The following is a 12591-nucleotide window of genomic DNA, read 5'->3' as shown; positions in this document are numbered from 1 at the left end:
AAACAGGCAAATGGGAGGAAAGGCGTTTTAAATGAAAAATAACTGATGCTTACTCACCTCCTCCATTTACATGAATAAAGATAATTTCTATTTATGAAAACGGTCCCTCTTTAATAATTCTCTAGAGGTTCTTGACTCCTGAAGAATTTTCCTCTGAGAGATTTTACATTTGCAGAAATACCTTGAGATGAAGAATTAATTTAAACCATTCCCAGAAGCCAAATGAAGAAACTTTTTCAAGCAAGAACAGAAGAGCAACTTGTTTAACTGCTGCTGTCACATGGAGAAAAATGAGGACCAAGAAATAATAGTCACTGGAATTGAAAACATGAAGATCACAGACGACCTTGAGGTTTCTGTAGGATGATAGGAGGGAAGGCTTGTTGCATGGGTTCAAGAGGGAAAGAGAGAACGTAAAATGAAGAAAGGAAGCGTAGAAAACGTTTTCGCCTGGGCTCGGTGGCTCATGCCTGCAATCCCAGCACTTTGGGAGGCCGAGGCAGGTGGATCAGCTGAAGTCAGGAGTTTGAGACCAGCTTGACCAGCAGGGAGAAACCCCGCCTGTACTAAAAATACAAAACCTAGCCAGACTTGGTGGTGCATGCCTGTAATCCCAGCTGCTGGGAAGCCTGAGGCAGGAGAATCACTTAAACCTGGGAGGCAGAGGTTTCAGTGAGCCGAGATCTTACCATTGCACTCCAACCTGGGCAAAAAGAGTGAAACTCAGTCTGAAAAAAAAAAAAAGAAAATGTTTTCGAGAAGTTTTTCTAAAAACTGAGCAGTTGGGGGGGCATTGCTGGAGGGGAACATACGAGTCAAGGAAGGTTTTTTTTAGTTTATTTTTAAGCTTACATGTATGATGATGAAAATGGTCTGACAGAGAAAAAAATGTAATAATACAAAAGAAAGATGATTCGAACACATGCTTGAGTCAGAAATAAGGAATAGATATGAGTACAGAAATAGCGGAATCAGATTTAGGATCAGAAAGCTGTAAATGCAATGGAAGGCAAAGCAGGAAAAAAAGCATACACAGACACATACAATGAGTAAGTGAGCGAGTGAGAAAGAGATGCAGGTATATTGGTGCGGGAGCTCTGAACATTTTCACATTTATATTTTCTTATAGACATAGAGAGGGAGGGCCTAAAGGAGACTTCTGGGAGAATGGAGGTTAAAAAGATTAGGGGAATGTGGGATTACTGTTACCAAAACTCTCTGAAGTACACTGATTGTGAATTTAATGCGCAACCCACCGGTATCACTGTATGTTTTCATCTAGTCTCATTTCCAGGCATAAAGCGCATGGGGAATGGAAATTAACTACGTGGGGTGTTCTGCCAGGGATAAAAGGGAAGTGTGTGAAACTAACAACAGTGAATGACGAGGGGCCTTCTTCAGGTCGGAAGGAAGGGAAATGTGGCATGTGCGGGGTCTGAGAGACAGTGGCAAGGCTGTGGAGCAACTGATTAGATAGTTCCGTGGAAGATGAAGTGGGATTGTAGAAAAAGGAAGCAGAGGTGATGGAAACTGGTGGTTAGAGAGCGCAATCCTCAAAATTGAGGTGGTGGAGGGGTTGTCATTATTGATAATAACAACATTAAAGGTAAAAATGAATGACTGACCGTTCATTGTGAGCAAGATTACTGGAAGTGGAAAACTCAAGGAAATGAGAAGTTCCAGGGTATTAAAAACATTTTCTATGAAAATATTGGCATAACCAAAAGAGTATGAATCATGAGTTGTTAGAATAAAAAGAACGCCTAGAAATACAAGCCATTCAAGAGAAAATTATAAAACATGTGATTACAAAAGAGCTAAAACATGAGAGATTTACAATGTGTTCAGAGAGAGAAAAACTAAATATCATAAAGATGACAATGCTTCCCAGATTAATCTATAAATTCTATGTAATTGTCATAAAAATCTCAAGAGTTATTCACAGAACGTGACCAGATGGAAAAGTAAACAAAAGCAGAGCCACATGAAAAATCATCATTGTGAATTTTTGAACATCAAGGATAAAGAACAAATCCTAAAGCTTCCAAGAAAGAAAACCAGGTCAAGAAAGCCTTGCAAAGGCCTAGATACCAGCAGGACATTTGACTTTCCAGAGCATTTCTGACACCGAAAATCAATGTGGCAATGAATGCAAACTTGAACATTTCAAAAAAAAAATTTTAAGGAAGAAGAAAAAGATCTCCTAACGCCTCCTTCTCAGGAAGTTATAGAGAGGATACTTTATTGGTGAAGAGTAGAAAATAGGCCACGAAATTAGAAGCCATGAGATCTGCAGTGAGAGGGGAGAAAGGGCGTCTCAGGAGGGCAGTTATGAAATGTGTCATAAGTTTTGCTGCCCAGAAGGAATCTGGTAACAATTTTCCCTAAATCAGTGATTCTCAAATAGTAGCTCAATTCACCTGAAAACTTGTGAAAAATGTAAATTCTCAGGGTTCTTCCCCTATCTACAGGACCAAAATTCCCGTGGCTGGGGACACAGCAATCCACACTGCATTTACCTGTCTTGGGGTTTCTGCTGCAACACAGGTATGAGAGCCACTGGCTGGGTGCCCGAATTCTCAGATTTCTTTCATGTCATACCTATTTCCCTAAGGCCGGCTGTCAGTTTCCAACATGGCTTTACTTTTTAATGAGTTTCAGTCTTATTTTGAAAATAACACATGATCTGAACTGATATTTTGGAAAATATAGAAAAACATAAATGAGAAAGGAAAATCCTCTACACTTTCACAATCCACGAAAAAATATAGTAAATTTATATGTACATATATTTAAATTATGTGGTATATACTTTATAATATTTTATTCAAATTTATATAACATTTTCTATATTATTGAAATATCTTCTAAAACCCTATTGTACTGGCTGCATGTTTCATAACATAGTAGTAGTATGATTTTTTAAAATGCTCTTTTGATGCAGGAGTTAGGAAGAAATTACTTAGGGCAGATAGTGAGGGTACGGGAGTCCTTGGTAAGGTTTTTGTTTTAATGAAAAGCAGCCCCAAAACCGTTTTCTTTTTTAACAAAGAGCAGCCTGTAAAATCAAGCTGCAGACATAGACAAGCAAGCTGGGAGCTTGCACGCGTGAATGCTCACAGCTGTGCCAGAAGGAAAAGCCTACCCGGGACTAGGCATGTTTAAAAGGGTGGCTCCATCTTTCCTTCGCTTTGCCAAACCATGTGTACAGTAAGGAGAAGACAATATGGCACCATCCAGGCAAAGACTCCATTTGCATAATAAGATTAGGGTGGGGCGACCAGCCTTCCCTATGTGTCATGTAAATATCACACCTGATCAAACCAATCTGTGGGCACTACTTAAATCAGGCACTGCCTCCTCAAGCCTGTCTATAAAATCTAGTGCAGTCTGCCACAGCCTGGATTTTTCTTTCACAAGCCTCTCTCTCTCTCATAAGGGAGAAAGCTGTTCTCCTTTCTCTTTCTTTTGCCTATTAAACCTCTGCTCCTAAACTCATCATGTGTATGTCTGTGTCCTAAATCTTCTTGGCACAAGACAATGAATCTCCAATATTTGCCCCAGGCAATGACACCTCTTCACTTTTATTCATAGTTCTTAGAATGGTTTGAAAGAATAATTAAGCTGCAATGAATTTCATGATGGTTCTTTGTGGTTCTGTGTCACGGATACAGGCAGAGAGACCTGGTGTGTCTCCAAGATGTGCCATTTACTAGTTGAATAGCTTTTTGCATGTAACTGACCTCTCAGAGTTTCAGTTTCCTCATCTGTAAAATGGGGATACTAGAATTCTTTATCTAGGATCGTGATGAGGCTGGAACAGTGTAACAGAAAAGTGCTTAGTCCAGTGCCTGCCTGAGACAACTGATGGCAACCATGAGGCTGCAGGAGAAACAATACTGATATCAGGAGCAACAGTCACGTGTCTCATTATTGGGTCTTATAAATTAGTTATTAATAAATTATTGGGTTTTGCCAGGCGCGGTGGCTCAAGCCTGTAATCCCAGCACTTTGGGAGGCCGAGGCGGGTGGATCACGAGGTCAAGAGATCGAGACCATCCTGGTCAACATGGTGAAACCCCGTCTCTACTAAAAATACAAAACATTAGCTGGGCATGGTGGTGCGTGCCCGTAATCCCAGCTACTCAGGAGGCTGAGGCAGGAGAATTGCCTGAACCCAGGAGGCAGAAGTTGCGGTGAGCCGAGATTGCGCCCTTGCACTCCAGCCTAGGTAACATGAGTGAAACTCCGTCTCAAAAATAAATAAATAAATAAATAAATAAATTATTGGGTTTTAAAGCCAAATCTATTGGGTTAATAACTTGGACTGGTAAGTCTTCTGTTTTCCCTTCCAGAAAATGTTTTATTGATTTAACATCTAACTGATAATTTGTGGGAGTAGTCATCCTATCAAATCCCTACCAGCACAGGACATCTGCCATGACTATTTAATAGACAAAAGACAACACATTGTTGTAATTTGCTGTTGCTGTTTATGTTAACAGTGTTGACCAATGGCAAACAACAATGTCTACTTATCATTGTACACTTTACTTACCTAAGTGCACACTTGGACACTTAGGCATTTATTAAGAGGGTAGAGGTTACATAAGGGTGTTCTTACCACAGTAGCATTTTTTAAGTGTTAAATATTCTTTGTGCATATAAAATGTATATTTCCTAGCACTAAATCTGCCCAAATGCTTTGGTTAAGCTTTCATGGACACTGATAGTGGAGGTGACTTCTGAAAGTAAGCTACTCATGTTTCCCTAAGAAGCAAGGCAGGCAATGTGGAGGGCTTCATTCTCAGTAGAGTGAGCAGCACACAGGAGAAGGTGTGGAATGAAAAGGACTTGGGAGGCAGTGATCTGTTTAATGTACCCTGGAGATATGTGGGTAGAATTTCAGAAAACAAGGATGGCCAAATAGAAGGCAGGTTCTTTTTAAGCTATGGTCAATTAATTTAATCAACTAATTTGCATTATCAGATTTTGTTTTAGAATCATAACTGAGGGTAGTAAAGAGGATAAGTTCAAAAAAACAAAGCTGAAACACAAACTGTCAAGCCTTTGGAATCATCTAGAACAGGGCTGTCCAAGGAAGAGAATACAGCCATAGGTTCTTAGTTTCTGTTTCTGGTTGGGTCAGTAAAGCCCCTTCCTCATCCGTCTTTTCTGCTTATCATTAGAGACAGAAACTAAAAACCATGGCTTCAGCCTGCTAACAGCCTAGAACAAAACAGAAAGAACAACAACAAAATAAGGCAGGTGGGACAAGCTTGTTCTAGAAGAAAGAACAAAGCCAGTGGCTGAGGAGACGTGAAGGGAATGGAAGCAAGGACTCTTTCCGAGGTAGAATCTCTACGTGTGTGAGCAATTGGATTTTAGGGCTAAGGGAAAATTTAGCACTTTAATTTTTACCTTAACCAAACAAAATGTGAATCTTCACACTAACGGCGTGGAGAATATGAGAAAAGAGGAGAAATATACACACACACAAACATGCACATGCACATGCACACACACACACATGCACGTGCACACATGCACACACACGTGCACACGCACACGTGCACACACACACATGCACACACACACATGCACCTGCACACATGCACACACACACGTCCTTTATTTTGAAGATTTTTTTCTCCCATTTTTCAAACTGTCTCCCTTCTCCTCATTTTAACAATCTCTCTTGCTGCTCACAAACTTTTCAAGCAGTGCTCTGTGTCTGAATTTTTTTCTTCACCCCAATGTGTTCCTCCCTTCCCGTACTGGAAACACAGCTTCTGGGCTGAATGTCTTGCTTTTGCTCCTCTAAATCTGGTCTTCACCTTTCGTCACTGATCAGTTCCTAAAGGTTGATCAATCACACCTTGGTAAAGGGGGTTCCTTGCCCCATCTTGCAGTTGAGCTGCTAATAAGAACAACCAACAGAAGAGAGAAGGAGCAGAAAGGATGAGGGGTTGGTTTTCCAGGCTCCAGCCCTCTCTGCAGGAGCGTTGCTGGCAAGGGCCCCAGCCACCACACAAAGCTCTCTCCATGTCCAGATTGGTTCTGCGGTTCTGGGGACGCCTCCCGTCCTTTCTCTTCTGTCTTATCCAGTCCTAGAGTTGGGAATGAAGTCTTCCCCCACTACTAAATCAGGCGTGCTGTATGCTCCCTTTTGGTTTCCCTACATTCTGTCCACATCTATGTAAATAGTGCCTTGATTCAACTGTTGTCAAATTGCTCAAATTGAGTGTAACATCTGTTTCCTGCTGGGATGTTAACTGATACAGAAATTGGTACTCGAAATAGCTCCAGGAAATAGCCCCTCAACATGGGATCCTAGGATTGAGGTACTCTCTTTACCACAGGGAAGGGGAACAGGAGTAACCAACTGCATGTGGGAGATCATGATTATTCAGATTAAAGTGGAAGAGAATAAAGGGCAAGTAGAGGGCAAGTTGTTAGAAAGTCGATTTGCTGTAGCAATTAGTCCCTATGGTGAGAATACGGATTACAAGATTGTGGCATTAGGTGGATTTTCTGATAGCTTTAGAGCAGTGGGTTCTCAAATGGTGGCAATTTGGCCCTCTAGGAGACTTTTGGCAATGTCTGAAGTCATTTTTGATAGTCGCGACTTGGGGATGGAAGGTTACTATTGGCATCTAGTGGATAGATACCAGGGACACAGTTAAACATCCTACAATGTACAACCACACAGTTATCCAACCCAGAATGTCCAAGTGATGAAGCTGAGAAACTCTGCCCTAGGGTGGACTGGAAAGCGGTGACTATCAAATTAAGAACATGGGTAGAAATCAGGAGCCTCTGCAACAAATCTGAAAGAGCTCCCTATCTCCTGGAGTCAGCGGGCAGGAAGGATGAAAGACCATGCCAGGCATCTGATCACAGGACTGCAGAAGAACACTTAGCCCTCACAGGCCTCACACGCCAATATTAGCGTTCCCACTACTGAGACAATGGACCCAGAAGCCAGGCTCGGGATGTAGAACTCCCAGATCTTTCTAAGAGCTCCTTAACTTCCCCATGAGAAGGAGCCAGTCTTCCTCTGCATGAAGCCTTAGAAATGGCTTTACCCAAACCATTACGGCTACAAGCCGATGCCAGTTTTCCTGAGAACACACCCTCTCCTCCATGCCTGCAGACCTGTAGTTAAAGTTAGATTCCAGTACAGCCAGGACGAAGAAGCTCCAGGGCTTCCTCTGGAAAAGGATATCTATCAGAAAATGTCTATATCATGCCAAACGCTATCGGCATGGGCCTGGGGAGCGTGTGAGAGAGAAGACTGCAGGAGGATCGGGCATGAGGTTTGAGCAGGTCATTGTCAGTAGAATCTCTGCACTCACTGCAGGCTTTGTATTTCATGTGCTGCATCAAGCTCCTGGCTCATCTCCATCATCTGCTGGGTTGGTTGACTGAAGCTGAAACTCAACGGTGGCTTACCGTTTGTGAAGTGCAAATCCTGCAACTACCCTGGCGTGTTCTGGCAGAGATTCTCTGATCCTATCAGGATCATCTGGGGAACCTGCTAAAAATGAAAATACGGATGGCTACTCTGCGGCTACTCTGCGACTACTCTCCGCTACTATTCTAGAGCAGTGGCTTTCAAACTCCAGTAACATCCGAGGCACCTGGGGAGCCTTCAGAATTCACAAAGCCAAGGTCACCTTCCAGATCAATGAAATCGGAATCTCTGGGGGTGGCACCAAGCACCGGTGCTTTTTGATTGACACACAAGATTGAAAGCCACGAGAGGAAGGAATCCAAAGGTCCCGGGGAAGTGCTGGGTTCTTTGGGAGCGGCTCCTGCAATGTGGATTCAGGATGCTATCACAAATCTTCCCCTGATATCCCAAAGGAGTCCATCAATATTACCCAGTATACTGATGCAGTGAGAACAAGGACATACCAGGGTGCTCCAGAGCACTGCAACCCCCTGTGCTTTGCACACACATTTGTAAGGAGTCCCTTTATTAAACTCTTCTTGAATTAGAGTAGCTTTAATCTGACTCTGACTCTAGCTTGCATCTATGCCTCTGGAGACATAGATGGCTGCTGTAGCTCCCGGCCAAAGCGCACAGTGAAGATCAGGTGATAGATGGAACCGTGACCTGTGCCCTTCCCACAGTGGAGCAAGGAGGACTGGGGGTTCGCTCGTGACCTGTGCCCTTCCCACAGTGGAGCAAGAAGGACTGGGGGTTCACTCTGGGGTGCTGCTCCAGTCTCTGAAAATACAGTAAAGATAATAGACTCATTAATAGACTCAGTTACTGAGAGAGTTTCCTTGTTTTTTTTTTACGGTCAATAAATTAAACACTAGTAGAAAAGGCTGGATGGAAGCCCCTGGAAATGCTCCCCTTCCCACTGGCCTCACCAAGACCATCAACCAAAATAAAATGCCATTTCTCTAGAGAATTTAAAAGCTAAATGTTCCCACTGAAGGTTTAAAAACTGTTGAGTAACCTATCACATCCCGGTTCACCTCACCTGCTTGGTACAAAAAGGTCATGGGTCCTGGACTCCCTCTCCAGCGGTCACGTGGCTGACCCCTGCTGTGGTGTGGGCAATCGACCAGCCACAGAGTGTGACTTCCCACAGGTGGGCAACCGGCCTGCAACCTGATGGCAAGTTGTTAACTTGGACTCCTTTCCTCAAAGAGAGATGACTGACTTCTCTTCACAGGGGCAGACACTCTGTTGGTAGAAATTGGTCTCCATCGCGTCCACTTCTGCCAGTGCCACATTCACAGTCCCACGGAACGTCTCATCTATCTTCTGTGGTCCTGCCCACACTGCATCTGTTCCAGAAGCTCTTTCTCTGGTGAAGGATGTGTGGCAGTGCAATTCAGCGTTCTCAGAGCCTGCCCTTTATCCCAGATGCTAAGACAGTATTCTGCCAGGCTGGGCACCATCTTACAGGACACAGTGGATCCCTTAACCAGAGGCTAAGCATGGTGCAATGTCACTCACGGCCAGACTCAAAAACTGAGCCATGGAGGCAGACATGCTCCTGGTTACTAAAAAGTCTTGACAAATATTTGAGTCTCCAGAATCTCAGCCTTATTAGATTCAGAGGTTTTGTGCCCAAGCAAACTATGTTTTGCTAAGAAACACAGTCATGATTCAAAAATTTGGAAGCAGAGACTTTCTCTGGGCCCTTTTGGACCCTTGATATCACCAAACCAGCAGACAGAGAAGGAGCTACTCTCTGATCAGATATGAGGGCAAGGAGGACTAAGGACACCAGAACCAGGAGATTCTTTGTCAGTAGAGAACTGTGGTCTCTAGTGAAGACTGAACACCCTAGACCTCATGGCCCAGCTGCAAGAAGATGTGTGTCATCCCTCCAGGCAAAGGACCTGCTAGATGCAGACTAGCAGAGCGTAAAGATAATGCAGAAAGGCTGGAGGAAGACAACGGTGATGATGTGCGCAGCGGAGGTCGCATAGCGCGCGCTCCGATGCATAGCGCTCTCCCTTGCTTTCATTCTCTGCTGCCTCACACAGGCCCCTGGTTGCTGCTAATATTTCAGGCTTTAGGCAGGAGAACGTCATATCGACATTTCCCCATGATAATCTCCTAGCTGAGGGGATTTTCTGGGTTGCCTATGTTGAGGACATGGGCTTCTGACCTGGATGAAGGACAGCAGTGGAGGCTGAGAGACCAGCGGAACAGTCTGACGGGCGCCATCCACTGGCCCCTTAGGTCCACAGATGCTGTGTGCTCTGGGAGCGCGATCAATAAGAACAGATCCCATGGCCTCTGGCTTCCAGTTGAGTGCAGACCACAGGAAGCCCTAACAAGAAACAGAAGGATGGTGCAGGGTGGAGAGTGAGGTCAGGGTCCTATGAACTAGCAACCAGGTTCCAAGGAGGTGATGGACGCCCAACACACAGCTCGCACCTGCTCTAGATCTTGGTTCGCTTTTTGGGCCCTTTGCCCATCAGGCCCGGGGTGCTCCAGAGCACTGCGCCCCCACTGTGCTCTGCCCACACATTTGTAACAAGTCTCTTTATTAAACTCTCCTCAAATTACCCAATTTGAGTGTGCCATCTGTTTTTGCGAGGACTCTGACTGATACAGTTTCTCTTTTAATGAGTTTTTTCCTATTTATTTTCTTTCTATGCTATATCTAAAAGGATTTAGGAATTTCCAATTAAAAGAAAAGTTTGTAAGAAGAAAATGAAAACGCATTTTTCTTTTCTTTAACATTTTGGGATGATGAATTCTAAGAAGCCATGATTTTGGATTGCAGTCTTCCGAATTACACTGTAAATAGCTTTGATTTGGAATTGTGTGCCCTAGAATCAAGGTTATTTGCAAATTTATTTTGCCAAAATCAGAAACCAGGTCTGAGAGGCCCAATCCTCTTATTTATGGGAAATATTTCAACAAACTGAGCATAATTGTGGAAGGAAAGTATAGAAACATTTTTCTTGCCTGTGTATATCTAATTTGCCAACCACAAACAATATTTAAGCCATTCATTTGAGCTCATTTGCTCGGTTATTGTGGTTCCCTTAATCAGAACTATAGTTCTCTCTGCACGCTCCTGCCCAGCTGAGGATGTGAATTCAGCACACTGCTCTCAGTACACTGAGTCAGAATTTCCAAAGACTGTTCAACAAGCTAGCCAGAGAAATTAACACCTTTTATTCCTCTTCAAAAACATTTAACTTCCAAACACAGGCAAAAATAAAGACATCTCAGGATGGAAGTTATAAAATAAGGGTTCAAAACAACATGATATTTAGTAATAACAGGACCAAAATTATTCTTTTTTCAGATTAACAGTAAACTTCAGTAGTTTGTTCTTGTCACTATACATACATAAATTTTGTTTAATCACTGACTATATTATTTTATGCTCAATCTCAGGGCTGTTTTTCAATTATCTCAGTGTTAAAACGTGACTCATTTAGACTCATTCATTATGAAAGCACCAGCATTCAAGAAGACAACAGGGGCTGAGCACTTCCACAGCCCAATGTGCGCTAGACCCTAGGTCAACTCAGAAGTATTGGAGAAAGCCATCAGTATTGTGGCAAAAGTTACCGAGGTGTGTAGCAAGATGACCTTGAAGTTCTGATGAAGGTGTGGGTCATCACAGAGAAGCCACATGTCACTATCACTGCTTTCAGCTGACAATAAATTTGAAAGTTTTATTCAAATTTGTCAAATTTGTGAAAAATTAAAAATTACCACAAAATTACTTTGGAAATACTAGAAAAATGGAATGATCCTATGTTAAGAGATTTCAGATAATTTCATAGCGTATTTTTATATATTTGTGATATTGTGAAATATATATTTGGTCTTTGTCCATGTTTCCTGGTATACAATTCCTAAAATCCTTGAAGCCTTCAAAGTGCTTTTTTATGCTAATGTTGGCTGATAGTTTCGGGGTGGGGCTGATCATCAGAAAAAAGCAAGAGTAGGGAGATGAGGCTTTCAGCCCCACCCCTAACCTCCAGGGAGAAGAGATGAAGGTCAAATTAATCACCAATGGCCAATGGTTCAATCAATCATGCCTATGTAATGAAGCTTTCATAAATCCTAAGAGGACAGGATTTAAAGAGCTTCCTGATAGCTAAGCACATGGAGACTGACGGAAAGGTAAACAAGAATGCATCCATGAGCCAAGAAGATGGACCTCTCCCACTCCAGATGGACAGAACAGAAGCTCCTGCATTTGGGGCCCATCCAGACCTCACCCTACGTATCTCTTCATCAGCCTGTTTATTCGTGCTCTTTAAACTATCCTTTGTAATAAACCGATAAACATAATGAGTATTTCTCCAAGTTCTGTGAGCCATTCGAGCAAAGTAACCCAACCCAAAGAGGAGGTTATGGGAATCCAAAGTTAAAGCCATTCAGTCGAAAGTTCCAGAGACCCAGACTTGGAACAGGCAAGAAGGAGGTTTTGTGGAATTAAGTCCTCACCATGGGGGATCTGAGGTTATGTCCAGGTAGACAGAAATGGAACTGAATTGGAGGACACCCAGCTTATGTCTGCTACAGAACTGATTGCTCCCTCGCTGGTGGGGAGAAATTCCCACACATTTTGTGGTCACAGTAGTCTTCTGTGTTGATTGCTGTGTTATGACACCAGGGGAGAATCACAAAGTGAAGGATTTTCCAAAACATTTGTAAATAGATCACCAAATAATGTAATTACATGCTTAATCATCTCCTTTATGAAGAAACCACAAGGCCCAGATCTTTTTATGTGCAAGTTCTAAGTATTCAGTAAAAGAAAATTTCCATATTACAGAAACTCTTTTACAGTATATTCTTCAACTTAATTATTGAGGAGAGTTTCTTTTTGATACCAAAACCAGAAAAGAATAGTATGAGAAATAAAAATTACAAGTTAAACTCATGAATGTGAACAGATTAACTCTGCTCTAACTATTGCAAATTGATTGCAGCAATGAATGAGAACAACACAAATTTACCCCAGGAATTCAAGAACATTTTCCCAATTTATCCAATATCATGCATGAATCTCAAAAGCATTAGGTTGAATTTTTTTTTTATTTTTTTTTTTTTATTTTTTTTTTTGAGACGGAGTTTCACTC

The sequence above is a fragment of the Cebus imitator genome, unplaced genomic scaffold, assembly GCF_001604975.1.
Source record: "Cebus imitator isolate Cc_AM_T3 unplaced genomic scaffold, Cebus_imitator-1.0 Scaffold225, whole genome shotgun sequence".
Classification (NCBI taxonomy): Eukaryota; Metazoa; Chordata; class Mammalia; order Primates; family Cebidae; genus Cebus; species Cebus imitator.
The sequence above is the reverse complement of the archived record's forward strand: the minus strand, read 5'-3'. Positions refer to the sequence as shown.